Raw genomic sequence first — 21,654 nt, 5'->3', positions numbered from 1 at the left:
TCTACATGAAATTATTATGATATATTCGTGTGTGTTTTTCTGTATAGAAGAGGTAAAATAGTGCAATATTTATTTTCTGTTATATTACTGTTTCACCTGTAAAGGGTAAAACACACTTCAAAAGGTAATTTGGCATTTTAGGTTTAGAAACGAAAAATTTAGTTACAACATAATTTTAACAAGTTTTCTAGCCAAATTTGTCCCTGAATAACAACCTGGAATCTGAAATACCATTTTTGGAAAATTAATTAATGTTGGTGGCGTATTTCGCAAAATTAGAAATTTTTACAAAAGTGGATTATACAGTTTTCAAAAAAGTTAATTACGTGTGAACTTTTATATGAATAACATTTCTTTTGTATCATCGTTACGAAGACATTCCCTCTAAACCGAAAATGACAAATTACCGTTTGGGTTGTGTTTTACCCCTTACACGTGAAATGGTGTGTTGTATCCCTTAAAAGTGAAATTGAGCACAAACAAAAAAGGATACCTATTGCATTACTTTGCCCCCTCATGACGCCTACCAAGTTTCATCAAGATTATTTACTGACACTTGGATATTTCCTTGTAAATAACAATACACGAGAACAAAATGAAACATGCTGTTTAAGCGTTAAACATACTATTTAAGTGAAACAAAAATAACATTTTTCTTACATTTCATCTGTGTACTATATAAAATGTACCCATTAAGGAGCACAATGTACGTAAAAATATTTCCATCAGTAATATGGATATGAAGTCAGTGCACGAGAGTACATCTAAAATAAGTTAGACATTATTCCAGTTTTAAACGTGGATGTTACTCAGCAATCATGTACTAGTTTCAACATAGGATTACACAGCCAGCTTGTTGCAAATTACTGTTTGGTACATTGATCCAGAATTCGACACCTACTAACGGGTCTTCATCAGAACGAAATTTTGATAAAACGTAAAATTACATTGGCAAAAAGTAATGAACCGATTTTAGAGCAGCTATGTTCAGGTCAAAAATAAAATAAAATGTTCCAGGCTTTGAGATGTGTGACTGGCTAGGAACAACATCAGACGTTATTATAGTGACTTTAATTGAATGCCGGGCTACATACGACAGTATCGTTAACCAACACCCCAAGTCCCGACAAACAGCGGTCATAATATTCTATCAACAGTTTTGTTCCTTGATGACAAAACATATACTTCTTGGTTACGGAGCTACTCGAGAACCGCTTTGTAAAAGTCATCATTGTAGGAAAATCTCTTTTCCGAAATGATCTTTCAGCTTGATGGGAAGATGTAAATCACGTGTTCCTTGATCTAGAATTCACTTCAGTCACCTGCTGGCATCATTTCACTGCAACTGTATGTGAAATTGTGTTTGGATTATGTAACGCCAGAATATGACAGAGAATCAGTGTGCAATTTAGATATTCTACCCATAAGCGTCGCTCTGTCCTCCGCATTTCAGTTTCTGGATTCAGCAGTAGCTCCACTTCAGTCAAACACTGTGATGTACCTTTTAGCCGTACCGCATCAGAGCTGTGTCTGCAGGAAACTGGGAGCACGTACCTTCTTCCGACAATGCACCAATCTTATGGCCCAATAAGTTGTAACATGTTAAATAGAGCAATTTATAAATTGATAAAATGTGGCACGATATTAGCAGTGTGTACTGGTGCAGGTAAATGGAGAACTCATTGTGGACCACTTCAGGTCGCCGCTCCCTACGAGTTTGGTTATAAGAAGGAATCAGGGGACGCCTATTACATTCTGGAAGAAATCTGCAAGAGATGCAGGAAAGACAGAACCCCGTGATGGCACTTCGTGTACTCGACCAACGAACTGATACTGATACGTGATGGTCTACAAAATTGGCAAATCATCCACTGCGATATTCACTGCCCAGTCACAGTCATATGGTCACCTGTCAAAGGCTTGAATAGCCACCGTTGCACCGCGGACCACTGCGATCCGTGCTGGAGCCTCAGGCAAGGATGAGGATCTATGCCGGCTCCAGTGCCTTGGCCAGCTGCGCTAGGTTTCTCGGTTGAGGAATCGTGGCGCCAAGAGCGCGATCGAAGTTCCATAGATTCTTGATTGGATCCAAATCCAAGAGTTTGGTGGCGAAGGGAATACTTTAGACTCATCCTGGCGCTCTTTTGGAGCTGTATAACACATCGGATTGTCCTCCTCGTTGATGCCTTCCTGCAGAGGAAAAACGAACTTCATATATGGATGGATATGGTTCCCAAGGATAGATGCATGATTGTCTTGATTCATTGTGCCTTCCAGGGTAGCGATATCACTCATGGAATGTCAAGGAAACATTCCCCAGGCCATAAAGTTCCCTCTTCCGGCCTTGACACTTCTGAAGACTGCTGCATGATGTTCGATGTGTCCGATGGAGCGTAAAACGTTATTCCTCTGAAGAAGCCAATTGTCACCACTCAACGGACGTCCAGCTGCAGTACTGAAGTGTAAACTGCAGCCTTTGTCGCCAATGAACAGCGGTCTGCATGGGTGCATGATCAAGGTGCCTGATGCAGGAAGCCATACACAGCATCGTTTTACTGAACGATGTTTCAGGATACACAGCTGGTAGTTGGTTGCTTTCTTAGGGTCATTGCAAGACTGTTCGACTGCACACATCTCCGCAGAAGTCGTTCGCACGTGTAATTCCTGACCCATGGTGGACCATCTTTGTCCCAACGAAAGTTTTGGATAGTGCGGCGGCACTAAAACGGTTTACAGATTTAGCCTTTTAGGAAAGGCTTCTAGAGTTGACCCAAAATGGCTCTGAGCGCTATGGGACTTAACTTCTGAGGTCATCAGTCCCCTACAACTTACAACTACTTAAACCTAATTAAACCTAAGCACATCACATACATCCATTCCCGAGGCAGGATTTGAACCTGCAGCCGTAGCGGTCGCTCGGGTCCAGACTGTAGCGCCTAGAACCGCTCGACCATCCCGGCCGGCATACAGTTGGCCCAAGAAGCCAATGATGATACCCGTTTGGGAGTCAGGTAAACTACTTCGTTTCCTCTGTACGGAAACGAGACTCCACAGTTTCCCCCATCCCCTCGATACACTTTATATTAGTACATCCCAGGCGGAAACAATAAATTGGTGCAAGTTCTACCTTGGCAGCTCTCAGAAGGCGAACCACCTCTGTTAACGACCAGTAGACAGCCGGCTAGGAGCAAACGCTGAGCGAGTTGAGTGAAAAAAAAAATCTTTCGCATCATGGAAGAATTATCGACCACCAAAATCTACGAGTGAGAAATAGTATCGTCATGGAAGCTGAGGGATACCGTCATGCTAGTGGCAAAGCAGCGTTTCAGAAGAAAGTCTAGGTACAACGCAACGTAAACTATTCAGGTGCTAAACCTCTGAAAGGTGAAGTTGCCAAAGTCTGAATTCACTAGAATAGATCACAGCGAGGGAAAAATAGGATACATGATGCCACAACCATCCCCACTGTCACAGAGAGCATGGGAATCGCCTAAATAAATGCCTCACTCTTCTTAAGGTATGTCGTTGCTGACTGCTGATTGCCAACTGTCCAGTCATTCTCAGCACTTGTTGTCAGTTGCAGCAATCTAGAGTCAGTGGAGACTATGGAGGTCGACCCTTGGCACAACTAGCTGCTTTTGTCGTGTGTGGAACCACAAGTCTGGCTGGAGGGCTGCTGCTGCTGCCAGCTGCAATCCCACTTCGCCGGCCACTGTGGACGAGCAGTTCTAGGCGCTTCAGTCTGGAACCGCGTGAGAGTTACGGTCGTAGGTTCGAATCCTGCCTCGGGCATGGATGTGTGTGATATCCTTAGGTTTGTTAGGTTTAAGTAGTTGTAAGTTCTAGGGGACTGATGACCTCAGACGTAAAGTCCCATAGTGCTCAGAGCCATTTTAACCATTTGAACCCTACTTCCAGCACGACACTGATGGGTCACAGAAGCCACCATCACCCTGAAGACCTGCCGGAGGCTTGACCTGTGTTACTTGGACGATGTCCGTCAAAGGCTTTCGAGAGTGAGGGAGCATTTCCGTTGCTTATCCCAATCCTGATGCGACAGCCATGCCGCTGGCTCCTGTTTCTTAAACAGGGGCTGAGAGCCGCCCGCTGTGAACCAGAGAATACTTCAGGTGGACCTGGAGCATAACTCCTGAGTGCAAATCTTCGACATCCACGACAGCACTTTGCAGATCGATACACATAGCTGGAAGCCGCCAGATTCCATGTTCGACGGCCGCCTATGACGAAACAGTTGCCGCTTCACGCTTCTCTCTACTGGCAGTGTTGCCAGTTGATCGTACTCCAGCATTCTCCTGGTGAAGAGGCGCAAGTCCGAGCACTGGGTTGTGGCCTCGTACTTTGAAAGACAATCCTGTATTTAAAGTTGCGTTGCCTTCTGCGGCCGGAGTCAGTCGACATAAAAGTTTTCTGGGTATGGTACTGCGTCATAATGTATAAAACTACTGCTGCTGGAGAAAAACCAACGTTTGGACCACTGTTGCAGCGGCCATCTTCTGTGTCTCGGATGAAGACCGCTGCAACCGTGGCCGAAACGTTTTCTCCAGCAGCAGTAGTTTCACACATTATGGCGCGATACCATATCCAGAATACCTTCATGTCAATGCTGTATTTCTGCCTAATAAATGTATTATTGACAACAGTGTTTCCCTATCGCTCTCGAGCATAATTAGGACCTCACGATAGCATCCCGTCCAGCTGTCTAGACGACTATAGGAATCTGGAACTGGACTACTACAACCGGTGTCAGCAATCGATTGTTAGTGGCAGAGTCATACACGTCTGGTGCCATACCCACACATCTAGAACAACAGCACTCCACTGTCTATGGTAGCTCTGGCGTGAGGTCAACAGCAGTGAGCTGAAGCTCCTGAAACTTACCTTCCGAAATAATCCTGGAATGAAAGGGAGAATTACAGCCGAACAAATGTTCAATCACATGAAGGAATACCGCGATAGACAACATAGTAGTAAAACGACTATAAGCGTGACGTCTCTAGCTCTGTAGTGGATCTGATTGCGATTTTTGTAATCTGCTTCAACTTTAATCGAAAGTCAGTGCACCGCTCAGGTTTACTTATGCACCAAATACCCGTTATTTGGTTTGTAAATAAAGCTCAAACAGAGTAAAGAAATTATGTCTAAACTAATTGATGAACTTTTAAGAATATGAATAATTTTTAGTGTGTAATGAACGACTTCTGCGAAGTCCTACGTTGAAGGTAATGTAAATTAGCTGTATGGTAATGCCAGAATAGGTAAAGTTGTCAAATGAGTAACTGCTGGTGCAAAATATGTGGGATTAGTTTATAACGGGTACGTCAAACTAAAAATTCGAGACGAATTTTCCGAAGGAAGTAGATTTATTATGCCCCAAGATAGTATGCCCTTGCAGACACTAAAAACTCATCCAAGTTCTAGCTTGGCCGCTCCCTGAGGTCGAACCATCGGCGATCGGGGAGCTTGTACACAATGAGCCGACCTCACAATGCTCCTCCATAAATGGCAATGTTGTGCACTTTGGATCCAGTTGTCACGGAACTACTAACTGGCAAAGGTCTTTCTGTAGCTCATCCTCTTATCTCTTTCTGCGTCTTCCGATTGGACGGGTACCATCAGATCTTCCCATAAGTACCCGAGCAAAGCATTAAGTCGTGATGGAAGCTGAGAGACACTATCATACTAGTGATGAAGCAGAGTTACATAAGAGAGGCTAGGTACAACGCAACTGTAAGAAAGGCTAGATACAATGCAACTGCAAGTACTCAGAGCGGAATAGAGCATCAGAAGGGTGAAGTTGCGAAAGTCTGAAGTCACTAGCAGAGCTGACTGCGAGCAGAAACCAGGACACATCACGTCATAGCCGTCCCCACAGCCGCAGGAGCGAGCAGGAAGCTTTGTCATAAATAAACCCATCCTAAACAAATTCCATTGCTGATTTATTACTGTTGATTGCTGATTGCCGAATGCCCAATGCGTAGTCTCAGCTCCTGGGTCAGTCGCAGCTATCCAGTGAGAGACAACGCTATGATTTCAACCCATAGCATGCCTAGGTGTTTTCGATCGTCTATGAAGAAACTAGTTAAGCTGGAGGGATGCTGTTGCTGGTAGCTGCACTACCTACATCCGGGGCGACACTGATGGGGGTGCAGAAGCTGCCATCACTGTACACGCCTCCTGGCGGCTTGACTTGCATAACCTGGACGCTGTCCGTTGTCTGACTTGGAGAGAAGAGGAACACTGCTGCTCATCCGATTCCTGAAAGTTTGTCTGCCTGAAAATGTACTGTTGTCCCAAGCATATTGCAACAAACGATGTATTTCTATCGCTGCTCGTTTTGTTTTTATTGCCGTTTCAAATATACCGGTCATTTTTGAAACACCCTGTAGAAATTTTGTAGGCGGAGCTTAATGTTAACATTGAGACCCTGATTGGTCAGATGAAAACACAGCCAGATAGTTTTTTTAAACCAACTTCGGTAAATTGTAGTAAGGAGAAGTTAGGAGAGAGTTGCTTCCGAGACGGCGAGGTGAGCGGAGCTGTGCTGCCCGCTGGCCCCTGACGAACACAGACAAAGTAATGAACGCAAGCGATGCCGCATATCAGCGCATAAAGCTTAACCCAGAACTGCCGAAGTTTCATCTGTTACACCCCTTTTTTGAGTAATACTAGTGCCGATCGTCAATTAAATTTCATGGTGTTCACATTTGCCACTTGAAGTAAAAAGCTGAAACGCGATGATTTTTCTGTTATATAGTTATTGAGGAGCCACATCAGCCACTGTAATTTACGACAAGTTAGATAAGTAATTAAAGATAATTGAGGGTCACTGTAGACCATTTTGATAGATTTTTCTTTTGTGAAACTTTATTTAAACCTAGATTATAGATGTGATATGGCATAGGTCATCCTTCGATCCATTGTAGAACTTGGAAACCCATTCAGGGAATATTCGTTCACATTTTTGTTGAATGCAGTTGTGTTTTTACCATCCTGTATTGAAACATTTCCTTTTATCAATAGTGCAATTTATAGACAATGTTATGTGAGTAGAATAAAATTTCCAATGGTAAACTTAACTGATTTTTCTATGTTATTTTACCAGGTAACTAAAAATAGGAAGGCCTTAAACCCCTTCCACTAAATTTAGTTAGTATTAAGAATCTTTTACAGGAAGTGCAGTGGAGCTGACGCTGAAATCATTAAGTACAGGGTTATTACAAATGATTGAAGCGATTTCACAGCTCTACAATAACTTTATTATTTGAGATATTTTTCAAAATGCTTTGCACACACATACAAAAACGCAAAAAGTTTTTTTAGGCGTTCACAAATGTTCGATATGTGCCCCTTTAGTGATTCGGCAGATATCAAGCCGATAATCAAGTTCCTCCCACACTCGGCGCAGCATGTCCCCATCAATGAGTTCGAAAGCATCGTTGATGCGAGCTCGCAGTTCTGGCACGTTTCATGGTAGAGGAGGTTTAAATACTGAATCTTTCACATAACCCCACAGAAAGAAATCGCATGGGGTTAAGTCGGGAGAGCGTGGAGGCCATGGCATGAATAGCTGATCATGATATCCACCACGACCGATCCATCGGTTTTCCAATCTCCTGTTTAAGAAATACTGAACATCATGATGGAAGTGCGGTGGAGCACTATCCTGTTGAAAGATGAAGTCGGCGCTGTCGGTCTCCAGTTGTGGCATGAGCCAATTTTCCGCGGGCTACGCGTGAAAATTGCCCGCACGCGTTCAACCGTTTCTTCGGTCACTGCAGGCCGACCCGTTGATTTCCCCTTACAGAGGCATCCAGAAGCTTTAAACTGCGCATACCATCGCCGAATGGAGTTAGCAGTTGGTGGACCTTTGTTGAACTTCGTCCTGAAGTGTCGTTGCACTGTTATGACTGACTGATGTGAGTGCATTTCAAGCACGACATACGCTTTCTCGGCTGCTGTCGCCATTTTGTCTCACTGCCCTCTCGAGCGCTCTGACGGCAGAAACCCGAAGTGCGGCTTCAGCCGAACAAAACTTTATGAGTTTTTCTTCGTATCTGTAGTGTTTCGTGACCATTTGTCAATGAATGGAGCTACAGTGAATTTATGAAATCGCTTCAATCATTTGTAATAGCCCTGTATTTGATTATATCATCGCTAGTCTCTCTGAACTCTTCTGAACTCTACATGTCATGTGTGGTCTGACGTCTCCTTACCAACAATAGGTCCCAGGTTCAAACTAGTCAATTCCCTAAGAAACACCTCAGAGCGTCGTTCCGCGAAAGTGGCAGGGAGACACAATATAGAACAACAGACACCACGCTGAATGTGAGAAAATAGCGACCCTGCCAGGATGGTAAAATACCATGATTGAAGGTCGACCACATGCCTAACTAGGTCAGAAAAATATCCTGTTAAAAAGTTTTCGTAATAAAAAAAAATTTTTTTGAAAGGCGTACATAGCCGAAAACAATAGCTGCAGCGATAGATAGTAAGAAAGTATTCAATATGTAGTAAGACATTCTAGCAGAGGCAATAGCATAATTAAGTTATGAATTTTAATATTGTTAGAGTTAAGGTTTCTCTCCAATGCAAGCGCACAGTTAGCGGATACATTGCTGACAAATTGGTTCTGACCCAACAAGTAAGTGAATTGATTGTCAAGTCGTGTGTGCAAAAAGTTTATGAAACGCGTGAGATCGTATGAGCGCATGTTGACTCGAAGTAGAGCGCGTGAATTGCTTTTAAAACAGAAAATAAGGGATTCGGAAAGATTAGCAATGGCAGATCGAGACCTTGACCGAATTGAGGTAGAGACCCAGCATGAAAATGGACAGAGAATAGAGGACAGTACAACAGACGATGCAGTATCGCGAGAAATAGGACATATAATGCACCATAACGAGGATAATGTACGTCAAGGCATAGAAAACGTAAGTCAGCATAAGACAGAGGAGCAGGATAGTAGAGAGACTGTCGATGAGGATTCTAACTTGCGTCTTAAATACGTAGTACCCATAGTACAAGTAATCAAAGCTCCCTCACCACAGAGCACAAGGAATGCGAGCAGAAACGTGTCACAGCACAGTTCAATGCAATGCGTTGCGAACCAACACTTGGGCGAAAACACAGAGCGTAGGACGTCGGAAGAAAACGCAATAGGACCCACCAATCTGGCAGAATTATTACAACAAATTACGGAGAACATGACAAGGCAAAATAAAAACGTAGCGAACCAAATTCAAATTCAGAATGCAGAAAGCACGAGACAAATGCGTGAGATTAAAGAACAAAACAAAAATATTCAGTTACACCTAAGTCATATTGATGACGAGGCAAACGAATCTCGAGAAGTGATAGGAAACTTAATAACAGGTCACAATCAACTGAGAATAGACATTGACAAGGTACAAGCGGACGTACAAACATTGCGTAATGACCTTCAGGACGAGATCAAAACATTACGAAACAACACCCAGGGAGAAGTCAAGAAACTAGAGAAACAGATAAACGTAATTACTAGACAAGCAGCAGGTAAAGCGTGAAATTGTTGAAAACAGTGTGTTACACAAAGGTATCACAAAAGCTGCGCTGAAAAGATATGATAACCGCATAGTCAAAATAGAAGTGCAAACGAAGCGACAATTTCAGAAATTGCGAACAGAGTTGTTGCAAACCATTGAAGAGCGTAGTGAACAGGATCCAACAAGCACAGAGTCTGCAACCACATCCGTATCTGTAACAGCACCAGAAAAACAAGCAATTAACGAAGATATTACGCATTTGCGATTCCAATCACAGGCGTGATTTCACATACGTGAAATCAGACAGCCTGCACAGCAACAAACACGTTTCGAAATTCTTGATGAACAAACGGCATCACAAACAGATGCGGAACCACAAATGTATGTTTCAAGACAGTTGGGATCGTGCAATGAAGCAGCAAGGTTAGCCAGACAAGATACCGAACCAATACCTGACAATGGAAAGCCAGGTCGCGAAGAGTACAGTGCAATGCATTCAGCTACACGTTCACAACCGGTGGAAGAAAATTATTGTGTACCACTCCAACGATACTACGCAAGGGTAGGCGAAAGTTACAGTGGACAATATCCAATGGATCTACCACAACCGGAAAGAACGACGGGAGAAATGATCAGAAACAAAAGTGGCGAAGAATCGCGAATTTCATATGGAACTATGACGAAGTACGACAACGATCATTTCCTCACAGTCAGAAAATTTCAACACTTTCGAGAAGGAAACTCATTACATCCACGAACTTTTATTGATCAATTCCGAGTAGGATTACCAGAACACTGGACGCTAGCACACAAATTAGACTTTATATGTGCACACATGTCAGGAACAGTCGCAGAAACCATGCAGAATGTTGCAGCGACATGCCGATCGTACGAAGATTTCAGAGAGACGTTTCTCTTACGATATTGGTCCAGCGAAGCACAGAACAGAGTGAAGTACGAATTATTACAGAACCCATATTTTGAAAATTCAGGAGAGAAGAGTCCCGTGAAATTTTTCGAATTAATGGCAAAGAAAAATCAATGCTTAGATGTACCATACAGTGACGGAGAGTTGATTAAATTATGAGCGATGAAGCTACCATTGAAATACCAGCAATCATTAGTAGGCAATGACTTCGAAGCATTTAAAGGTATTCTAAGGGAACTAGAGTTCATATTTTCGGAAGATGTCGCAAGAAAAAGACGAAGCGCACGTGAAAACGAAAGCAAAAAGCAGTGGAATCCACAAGACACAGTACGAAGAAACAATAATTACGAACCGTGTGATAACTTCGCACCAAGAAACGACAATAGATTTCAACAAAGAACCGGTTATGGATTTAGAAGAGAATATGGCAATAACTATAATTCACCCAGGAACGGCAACAACTATTACAGAGGGAATAACGACAACCGGAACGGGTACTGGAGAACCAATAGACCGACAAATTATCAGCAAAGAAACCACTATCAACAAGCTGAACAAGAAAAGAGAATACAGATAGAAGAGGTGGAGGTAAGACCACCAAACCCCGATAAACGTTCGAATTGACAGCTAAGCGCCCATGCCAAAGAGAATGACGCACCGACCCAGGACAATTGCAGCACCTTGAAGAGAGAAGTAACAATCTTATCACGAGAAGAGAAGAAGGAAGAAACAAATCCGCAGGGACCAGAAGAAAACGAAATAACAATATCGTGTCGGGACGACATGAATTGGGAGAATACTGACGAGGAAGATGAATTACCAGAGGCATGCACAACGAATGTAGTAGGAAAGGACGAAGTAATGAGTATTGCAGAGTTATTTGAGATGGAAACCAGGGAAAGCGAATTCAATGAGGATAATGCGCAGTCGACAGAAGTTGACAATAAGGTACGAGTGGGCACACAACCCAACGTATATATTGAAGGAAGTTATGAAGCGATAATTAATTTAGATGCTATTATGTGGAAGTAGCGATGAAGAAGGAGAAGATAGACGAGGATGAGGAAAAAGTAGAGGATGTTGAAGAAAGTGTAAATGAAGGAAGAAATAGAGAAGAGGAAATAAAAGAGAGAGAAGTAGCAGTCGAAGCTTATCCTACAGAAAGTTCTAATTCACAAGGGAAATTCCTAAAAAGACTCATGTATGATTCAGTGGAGGATTCGTTGATGCAAGAAGAAGAAGAACAGAACCAACCCCTTCAAATTCAACCAATTGTGAAGGCCATGGTAAAGCATATCCCAGTAAATATTGTAATTGATAGCGGAAGTGAACTGACTGCGAACTCAGAAAATTTATTCAATCAATGTAATGCCAATGAGGAATTGCCAGTTCTGAAAACATGTAAGATTAAAGTAAGAGGTCCAATTAGAAACAATGCTGCGGAAGTTACGAGACAAACAAGGTTAACTCTTTCGTGTCAAGGTCAAAAGATCGAAGCCAACTTCGTGATTATACCTAAACTAACTGTAGATTTGATTATAGGTGCAGATTTTTTAAATGTGAGACGAGCGATAATAGATATGGGGAAAGGTAGCGTAACATTCGGGAATGTCACACTTCTCTTTGAGCAAAAGATAAAATTAGAAGAAATACCAGTTATAAACAAACAATTAAGAAAGACGTGAGATAAAGAGGATAAAGAATTAGAATGGTATGCACAAAAGGGGAAATCGCCTCAAATTATGTTAGATGTCCATAAAGAAATCGACGAAAAATTGCAAGAAGTTCAAGAAATTTCGGAACACAGTAAAAGATAATTAGAGGGTATTTTACGAGATAAAGCAGAGGTATTTTTACCTAAGACTTGCAGTATTAAACACTTGCAGTATTAAACACTTTCAGTACAAGTTTGAAGATTAATTTTATTACTGGTAAATAATCAGCAAAATATTTCAAGATTATGTTGCAGATAAGATTGTCAGGAGAAAGAAGAATGAAGAGAGAGGAAGATGGGAAAAAGAAAGTAGCATCAATAAAAACAAAAACAAAATAACACCAATAGTACCATAGATTAAGGTGAAGGGACAAAGCGTAGATAGTCTAACAGCATGAAATACTAAAATGCTATACACCACGACACCACACAAAAATAAAAACCGAATTTGAGGTTTCTTGTAGAAGTTAAGACTCAAAATATCTTAGAATTGTAACATGGAAAGGGCGCCAAATTTGTAAAGCTTTTTAAAAAAGGCGCAAAACAATGTCGATACTAGACATATGTTAGATGAATATAAGTAAAACTTTTTGTAAGAACCACTGTAAAACCTCCAGCAAGGACCACATGCAACAACCCATAAATTGCGAAAGAAAAGGACGTAATTAGCAAGACACGATTCCTACAAGGCAGAAGCGTCAAGAGAAAGGAAAGGACAGCGAGACCAACAGAAGGCCCTTGTATTGGAAGTGGGCCGTAAATCTGCCTGCTAAGCGGAACCCTGCTGGGACAGAACATGGAACCACACAGTCTCGGAACCCTGCAGAGACATGACAGGACACTGAACGCCAAAAGTTACTGGTGCAGGGACTGACAAGCAAACATCAGACTTTCACCGCTCGTAAACCCCGGAATGCCCCGACTCAGTGGAGCGAGCAAAAAACGGGCCAACGAGAAGACCCGATTGGGCATGGCACCACTCGCAAAAAAAATATGTGTAAAAGTCACACTACCGCTATTAAACAGCATGCTGCTGCACAAAACTGAAGAAAACTACAACAAAGTAGAAATGACATGCACAAACCATTTATCAAACTGTTACTAGGAGAGAACTTCAAAGCGACTAGTAATCAATAAATATTTCCATATCCTGCCCAGAGAAGAACCAAGAATCAAGTAAGAAGCAGAGAAAAAACAGGAAGAAAAGATGTTGAAGATTCGCGAGATTGAGACCAAGAAAGAAGATGGGTGAAGAATAGATGACATGCCTTCCAAATCCCTATCCTATTGTAAACTAGTCGTCTGTGAAGTATTACAACGAAAAACGACCGTTTTCAGCGACACATAACGATGACTTTCACGCATACAAAGCCAGTAAACCACGAGATTCTGCACTCACAGCTCCATTCTATTATGGGACCTCCACATCAGCAACACATACTTGCAAAGCCAACAAGGAACGACGAACGAAGCTGTACATCAAATACTTGCCCACATCCATCTCGCTCAAGTATGCAAAAAAAACATTTGCCAACCTCATGCTTAAACATTCATAGGATTGTGTGAATGTGTGAAATCAAATTATGTGATGTAGGAATTGTGCAAAAGAAATGTGTGAAAAACTAAATAAATTAAGCACACCAGACAGCTACTAAACTACAAAATAACAGTCATTGACTATGGACTTAAGTAAAAAAGAGACTATCGATAACAATAAGTCATTAGTTCTGAAATGGACAGTATATAAAGAACCAAAGTAAGGCATAATAAACACTAAAACTATATGCCACTTATTTTCCCCTCATAAAAATAAAAGAATAACTATATTTTACTTATTTCCTCCTTATAAAAACAAAGAATAAAAAATTATCTTGTTGGATGTTTTCCTTTCTTTTTCAACATTTGTACCATTTGTTAGGATAATATCTCAATACTTGTGTATGTATATTTCTTTGTCAAAGCAATTCTTGGAAATAATTCTTATTTGTTAGTGTAACAATGCTGAAATGAGTGTCTAAAGACAAAAACATTTTACATGTACATGATATTTAGAAAATGTGTTAGGAATAGATTTTACTTAATTACTACATTTATAAATGCAATATTTCTAAGAAAATCAATGTGAAAGACTCCTCACTTTCGATAACAAACTTCACAATTAAACAAAGAAAGAAAATAATTAAAAAATAATAATTATAATACAATAAAAATATTCTTCCCTTGTCAATATAAACATATTTTTGATAATAATGTGGAAGAAAATAAAAATATAAATTAATACTACAAACTAGCATAGAACAGAATAATGTGGCTGAACAGTAGGCAACAAAATTTAGATAACAGAATAATCTTTGACTGACTTAGACAACGATTCAATCATTTCCTAACTTCAGTGCAAAAATTAAGTTCGAAGGTGGTGATATGTAAGGTGTCATGCAAATCCAACACCTTACATGAAAACTCTGACATGATAAGCAAATCCAGTAGTATGTCAGATTGCTCCGAATAAAACGTGAAATTAAATTAACCAAAGTAATACAAGTAACGAGTGAGCAAATGGAATACCACAGACTAACACAAGAATGACTAAATGCATGACAGACATTCCCACCGTGAGACAGACGCAGTTCCAAAGGAAGAAACGATAACAGAAGCCGAGAGCAGAACCGTGTTAAGCTGAAGGTTCTACGATAAGGGACAGACACCCACGTCGCCAGCTAACCGCTAGGACCACCCCCCCAGCCCATGTTAAATGCTAGAGCCCTCCAGAAGAACAGTATAGATCTTAGGATAACACAAAAAGGGCCACCCTCCGCCGCAAGTTTTAGCGTGAGACTTTTCACGTCTCTGTTATGTCAGGACCACCCCCACCCCATGTTAAAAGATAGAGCCCTCCAGAAGAACAGTATAGATCTAACGATAACACTAAAAGGACCACACCAGGTGCAAGTTTTAGCGTGAGACTTTTTCACGTCTCTGTTACGTGGCAAACTTTAAAAATATTGTCGCACCACGAAAAGTATAACATTTCACATTTGATAGACAGAATTTTTATAGGTGGAGCTTAAAGTTAACATTGAGACCCTGACTGGTCAGATGAAAACAAAGCCAGATAGTTTTTTTGAAACCAACTTCGGTAAATTGTAGTAAGGAGAAGTTTGGAGAGCGTTGCTTCCGAGACAGCGAGGTGAGCGGTGCTGTGCTGCCAGCCGCCCCCTGACGAACACCGACAAGGTAATGAACGCATGCGATGTTGCATAACAGCGCATAAAGCTTCACTCAGAACTGCAGAAGTCTCATCTGTGACACTCCTTTTTTGCGCAATACCAGTGTCGATCGTCAATTAAAGCTCATGGCGTTCACATTTGCCACTTGAAGTAAAAATCTGAAACGCGATGATTTTTCTGTTATATAGTTATTGAGAAGCCACATCAGCCACTGTAATTTACGACAAAGTAGATAAGTAATTAAAGATAATTGAGTGTCACTGTAGACCATTTTGATAGTTTTCTCTTTTGTGAAACTTTATTTAAACCTAGATTATAGATGTGATATGGCATAGGTCATCCTTCGATCCATTGTAGAACTTGGAAACCCATTCAGGGAATATTCGTTCACATTTTTGTTGAACGCAGTTGGTTTTTACCATCCTGTATTGAAACATTTCCTTTTATCAATAGTGCAATTTATAAACAATATTTTGTGAGTAGAATAAAATTTCCAATGGTAAACTTAACTGCTTTTTCTACGTTATTTTACCAGCTAACTAAAAATAGGAAAGCCTTGAACCCCTTCCACTAAATTTAGTTAGTATTAAGATTCTTTTACAGGGAGTGCAGTGGAGCTGACGCTGAAATTGGTTATATCATCTGTAGTCTCACTGAACTCTTCTGAACTCTACATTCCATGTGTGGTCTGACGTCTCCTTACCAGCAACAGGTCCCAGGTTCAAACTAGTCAATTCCCTAAGAAACACGCTCAGAGCGTCGATGCGCGAAGGTGGTAGGGAGACACAATATAGAACAATAGACACCACGCAGAATGTTGGACCATGTCATCTCGTACCCTGAGATTTTGTCAGCTAAGTTAGCCCGCCTCCAAGTCACCTTTAGTCAGACGTTCGTTGTGCTACGTACCAGGTGAGTGATGATATGGTAATACCTAGGTATTACTACGACTTTTTGTTCTTACACAGGGAGAATTTTGAACAGGTTCGGTCGTGTTTTGCGAAAATATGATGAGAAATATGTTTTCCACCATCTATGATCAAGGATCTCTTAGGTTAATAAAGAATGGTCTTGATTTACGTTAACTTGGTGTCTACCCGATTCCTTGCAGTTGCGGCGTGCCATATATGGCTCAGACTATCAGGATTGTGGAGGCGCGGTGTACTGAGCATAAGCGGCACTCACGCTTGCATACAGCCGAGTAAATCCGCACAATTTACAAAATTGTCTTAGTACCGATCATCCTACGCCATATAACAAAAGGAGGTTTCGGCGTGCACTTCCAGCTGTTGGGACCGTGTTATGCAAGAATCTTTTGGTATTAAATTAGCAATTAAATTTATAAATAGAGATGGTGGTTTGTTTAAATTACGACAGAGGGCAGATTTTATGCTACCACAACCGTTGATTATTAATTTCGCTCTCTATAACTTCTAACGTGAGTCATCTTCGGTTTGCCATGGGGCTATTTTGCCTTGAAATTGGTAGTGTGTGCTCCTATTGCAATATCGGTGGTTGTCGACGACGTAACCCGTTGCATTCCCGCCAGTTATTTGAACACTGTATACACTGGGAGAAACTCAGGTCTCACTTTCCAGGTAAGTCTCTCCTCTTGGGTCTCCGGGAGCAGACAGCCAAGGAGGAGGTGACCATGAGAAAAAGGTAGAATAACCAACGAAATGGTAAAGTTTAACGAGTCGGGGAGTGAAATTTCAGAAGTTTTTAGGTGGTAGGTACAGTAGGAAATTTGAAATGGAAATGCTAAGGCTGACGCTATAAGTGGAGGGGATAGGGATGTGAAACTGAAGGAAGATAAAGATTTCTGTTAAGACGAATATAGGAGAGTAGGAGAGAGAGTGAGTTACTGTGAACAGTTAAGAGATAGGTTTGTTCTCACCAGATTTTACAGCATCCAAACACAGACAGCAATAGCTCAGATATATATACCGACATCGCAAGAGATGATACAGAGATGCAAAATGTATGTGAAGATAACAAACAGGTAATTAAGTACGTTAAGGGAGATGAAAGTCTAAAAATTATGGGAGCTATTCTAGGGGAATGAGTAGAAGGGAGAAATTGGGCCTGATAGTAGCAATGAGAGGGGAGAAATACTAATGGAGTTCCGCTATAATTTTCAGCTGTTAACGGTGCAAAATTTGTTCACGAATCACAAGGGGAGAAAGTGTACTTGAAAAGGCCGTAAGATGTGGGAAGATTCCACCTATATTACATCACGATCAGACGTAGATTCGGGAATCCGACATTGGACTACAGATGTAGACTCAGATCACAAGCCGGCCGCAGTGGCCGAGCGGTTCTAGGCGCTACAGTCTGGAACCGCGTGACCGTTACGGCCGCAGGTGCGAATCCTGCCTCGGGGATGGATGTGTGTGATGTTCTTAGGTTAGTTAGGTTTAAGTAGGTATAAGTTCTAGGGGACTGATGACCTCAGCAGTTAAGTCCCATAGTGCTCAGAGCCCTTTGAACCATTCTGATCAGAAGTTAGCTATGACGAATGGTTGACTGAAGTTTGCGAGGATCGTCGCGGGACAATCAGAGTGGAACTAAGTGGGATTGAGAAGCGCCAGGGAATCATGAGACACATTTGGCGTTCGCTACAGATGTCGATACTATGCTAAAATACAGGATGAATCACCTAACGTTACCGCGGGATATATTTCGTAAACCACATCAAATACTGACGAATCGATTCCACAGACCGAACGTGAGGAGAGGGGCTAGTGTAATTGATTAATACAAACCACAAAAAAATGCACGGAAGTATGTTTTTTAACACAAACCTACGTTTTTTTAAATGGAACCCCGTTAGTTTTGTTAGCACATCTGAACATATAAACAAATACGTAATCAGTGTCGTTTGTTGAATTGGAAAATGTTAATTACATCCGGAGATATTGTAACCTAAAGTTGACGCTTGAGTACCACTCCTCCGCTGTTCGATCGTGTGTATCGGAGGGCACCTAATTACGTAGGGATCCAAGGGGATGGACCTTAGGTACAGAAGAGACTGGAACAGCACATTACGTCCACATGCTAACACCTTTTTATTGGTCTTTTTCACTGCCGCACATGTACATTACCATGAGGGGTGAGGTACACGTACACACGTGGTTTCCGTTTTCAATTACGGAGTGGAATAGAGTGTGTCCCGACATGTCAGGCCTATAGATGTTCAACGTGGTGGCCATCATTTGCTGCACACAATGGCAATCTCTTGCGTAATGAATGTCGTACACACCGCAGTACATCTGGTGTTATGTCGCCGCAGGCTGCCACAATACGTTGTTTCATATCCTCTGGGGTTGTAGGCACATCACGGTACACATTCTCCTTTAACGTACCTCACAGAAAGAAGTCCAGAGGCGTAAGATCAGGAGAACGGGCTGGCCAATTTATGCGTCCTCCACGTCCTATGAAACGCCCGTCGAACGTGTACCTCACCCCTCATGGTAATGTACATGTGCATCAGTGAAAAAGACCAATAAAAAGGTGTTAGCATGTGGACGTAATGTGCTGTTCCAGTCGCTTCTGTACCTAAGGTTCATCATCTTACCCTTTGGATCTCTACCTAATTCGGTGCTCTCCGATTCACACGATCGAACAGTGGAGGAGTGGTACTCAAGCGTCAACTTTAGGTTACAATATCTCCGGATGTAATTAAAATTTTACAATGCAACAAACGGCACTGATTACGTATTTGTTTATATGTCCAGATGTGCTAACAAAACTAATGGGGTTCCATTTAAAAAAACGTATGTTTTTGTTAAAGAACATACTTCCGTGCTTTTTTGTGATTTGTATTAACCAATTACACTAGCCCCTCTCCTCACGTTCGGTCTGTGGAATCGATTCGTCAGTATTTGATGTGGTTTACGAAATATATCCAGCGGTAATTGTCTTGTGACAGCCAGAGCGAGAGCACCAGCAGCAGCGAGTACTGTTTGTATAAAGCGTTTATTTTGCATTTTGTTTACGACCTTCCACTAAGGAAGGGATTCTATTTGTGTTTATCTGCTCTGCATAGTAACTAACAGTTCTTGATAAAACTTTACGTAGTTTTCGTGTTAGATTTCTTAGTGTTTTCTTGATCGTTTAGAACAGAAAGCGCCCTAAAACCGTCTTTTGTTTGTTTCGCGGCCGTTAGCCACTAGTCACTTGAATCAGCAGTTGTCTTGTGACAGCCAGAGCGAGAGCACCAGCAGCAGCGAGTACTGTTTGTATAAAGCGTTTATTTTGCATTTTGTTTACGACCTTCCACTAAGGAAGGGATTCTATTTGTGTTTATCTGCTCTGCATAGTAACTAACAGTTCTTGATAAAACTTTACGTAGTTTTCGTGTTAGATTTCTTAGTGTTTTCTTGATCGTTTAGAACAGAAAGCGCCCTAAAACCGTCTTTTGTTTGTTTCGCGGCCGTTAGCCACTAGTCACTTGAATCAGCAGTTGTCTTGTGACAGCCAGAGCGAGAGCACCAGCAGCAGCGAGTACTGTTTGTATAAAGCGTTTTTGTACTTATTTCCTGCGCTTAGCTTTTAAATAGTTTTTCTGGGAAAACCTAGCGTAGTTTTCGCGTCTCGTATTTCAGTGAGTGTTTCTTGATTATCAGAGTAGCTCATCAGAAGATTATCTTGGGAATTTGTCATCGTATAGAGTAGGGTAAACATAGTCATGTGTAGGGACTGTGGTTGTTGTGAGCGGACGCAAGGAGAATTGGCCACTCTTCGGGGGCAGGTGGAGGCTTTGTCTGTTAGGCTCATCGAGCTCGAGGCGCAGGCGTCGGCTCGTAGTGGCGTTGGGGCAACTGTGGTGAGACCTATGCCTACTTCGGTGGCCTTGGAGTCACATGGAACCCCTGATGTCGCTGCGTCTTCCGGCAGTGAGCATCTTACCGGTCAGCCATCACTCCAGGGTGAATGGCGGACAGTGGTGGGCTCGCGCGTGCCTGGCCGAAAGGCGAAGGTGGGATCTGGCCGCGTGGCAGCTGCCTTACCCCTTTCCAACAGGTACGGGGTGCTTCCTAGTGGTGATGACATCGTTTCCGAGCCACCACCCGGATGCCTCGCCTGTTGGGCCAGTGGCCGATTCTCCAGCAAGGTCCCGACAGTCACAGAGGGCGGGCCTATTAGTTATAGGGAGCTCCAACGTTAGGCGGGTTATGGAGCCCCTCAGGAAAATAGCGGGTAGGTCGGGGAAGAATGCCAGTGTGCACTCGGTGTGCTTGCCGGGGGGTCTCGTCCGTAATGTGGAGGAGGCCCTTCCGGCAGCTATTGAACGCACTGGGTGTGACCGGCTGCAGATAGTAGCACATGTCGGAACGAATGACGCCTGCCGCTTGGGTTCTGAGGCCATCCTTGGTTCCTTCCGGCGGCTGGCTGATTTGGTGAAGACAACCAGCATCGCACGCGGAGTGCAAGCTGAGCTTAATATCTGCAGCATAGTGCCCAGAGTCGATCGCAGTCCTCTGGTTTGGAGCCGTGTGGAGGGTCTAAACCAGAGGCTCAGACGACTCTGCGACTATAATGGTTGCAAATTCATCGACCTCCGTTATTGGGTGGAGAACTGTAGGGCCCACCTAGACAGGTCAGGCGTGCACTACACACCGGAAGCAGCTACTAGGGTAGCAGAGTACGTGTGGCGTGCACACGGGGTTTTTTTAGGTTAGAGGGACCCCCCCTTGGGCGAAACGATAAAATACCTGACGGCTTACCAGAGAGGACATTATCATCGTTGATAAAGAACGTCCGTCCTCAGAGACCAAAAACAGGAAAAGTTAACGTAATATTGATAAACTGCAGGAGTATCCAGGGCAAGGTTCCTGAATTAGTATCTCTTATTGAAGGAAATAGTGCGCATATAGTATTAGGAACGGAAAGTTGGTTAAAACCGGAAGTGAACAGTAACGAAATCCTAGACACAGAATGGAATATATACCGCAAGGATAGGATAAACGCCAATGGTGGAGGAGTATTTATAGCAGTAAAGAATTCAATAATATCCAGTGAAGTTAGTAGCGAATGCGAATGTGAAATAATCTGGGTTAAGCTAAGTATCAAAGGTGGGTCAGATATGATAGTCGGATGCTTCTATAGACCACCTGCATCAGCAACCGTAGTAGTTGAGCACCTCAGAGAGAACCTGCAGAACGTCGTGAAGAAGTTTCGTGATCATACTATTGTAATAGGGGGAGACTTCAATCTACCAGGTATAGAATGGGATAGTCA

General features: G+C 42.3%; 1 protein-coding gene across 2 annotated transcripts in view; it reads right to left on the bottom strand.

The window, feature by feature from the left end:
- The window catches only part of LOC126187593 (B-cell receptor CD22-like), a 173,807-nt gene that overhangs the window by 1,316 nt on the left and 150,837 nt on the right, over window positions 1-21,654 (bottom strand). The gene's annotated exons all lie outside the window — the stretch shown is intronic.

Source organism: Schistocerca cancellata, chromosome 5 (genome assembly GCF_023864275.1).
Source record: "Schistocerca cancellata isolate TAMUIC-IGC-003103 chromosome 5, iqSchCanc2.1, whole genome shotgun sequence".
NCBI classification, from domain to species: domain Eukaryota; kingdom Metazoa; phylum Arthropoda; class Insecta; order Orthoptera; family Acrididae; genus Schistocerca; species Schistocerca cancellata.
Note: the sequence above shows the minus strand (reverse complement) of the source record. Positions and strands in the feature narration are given on the sequence as shown.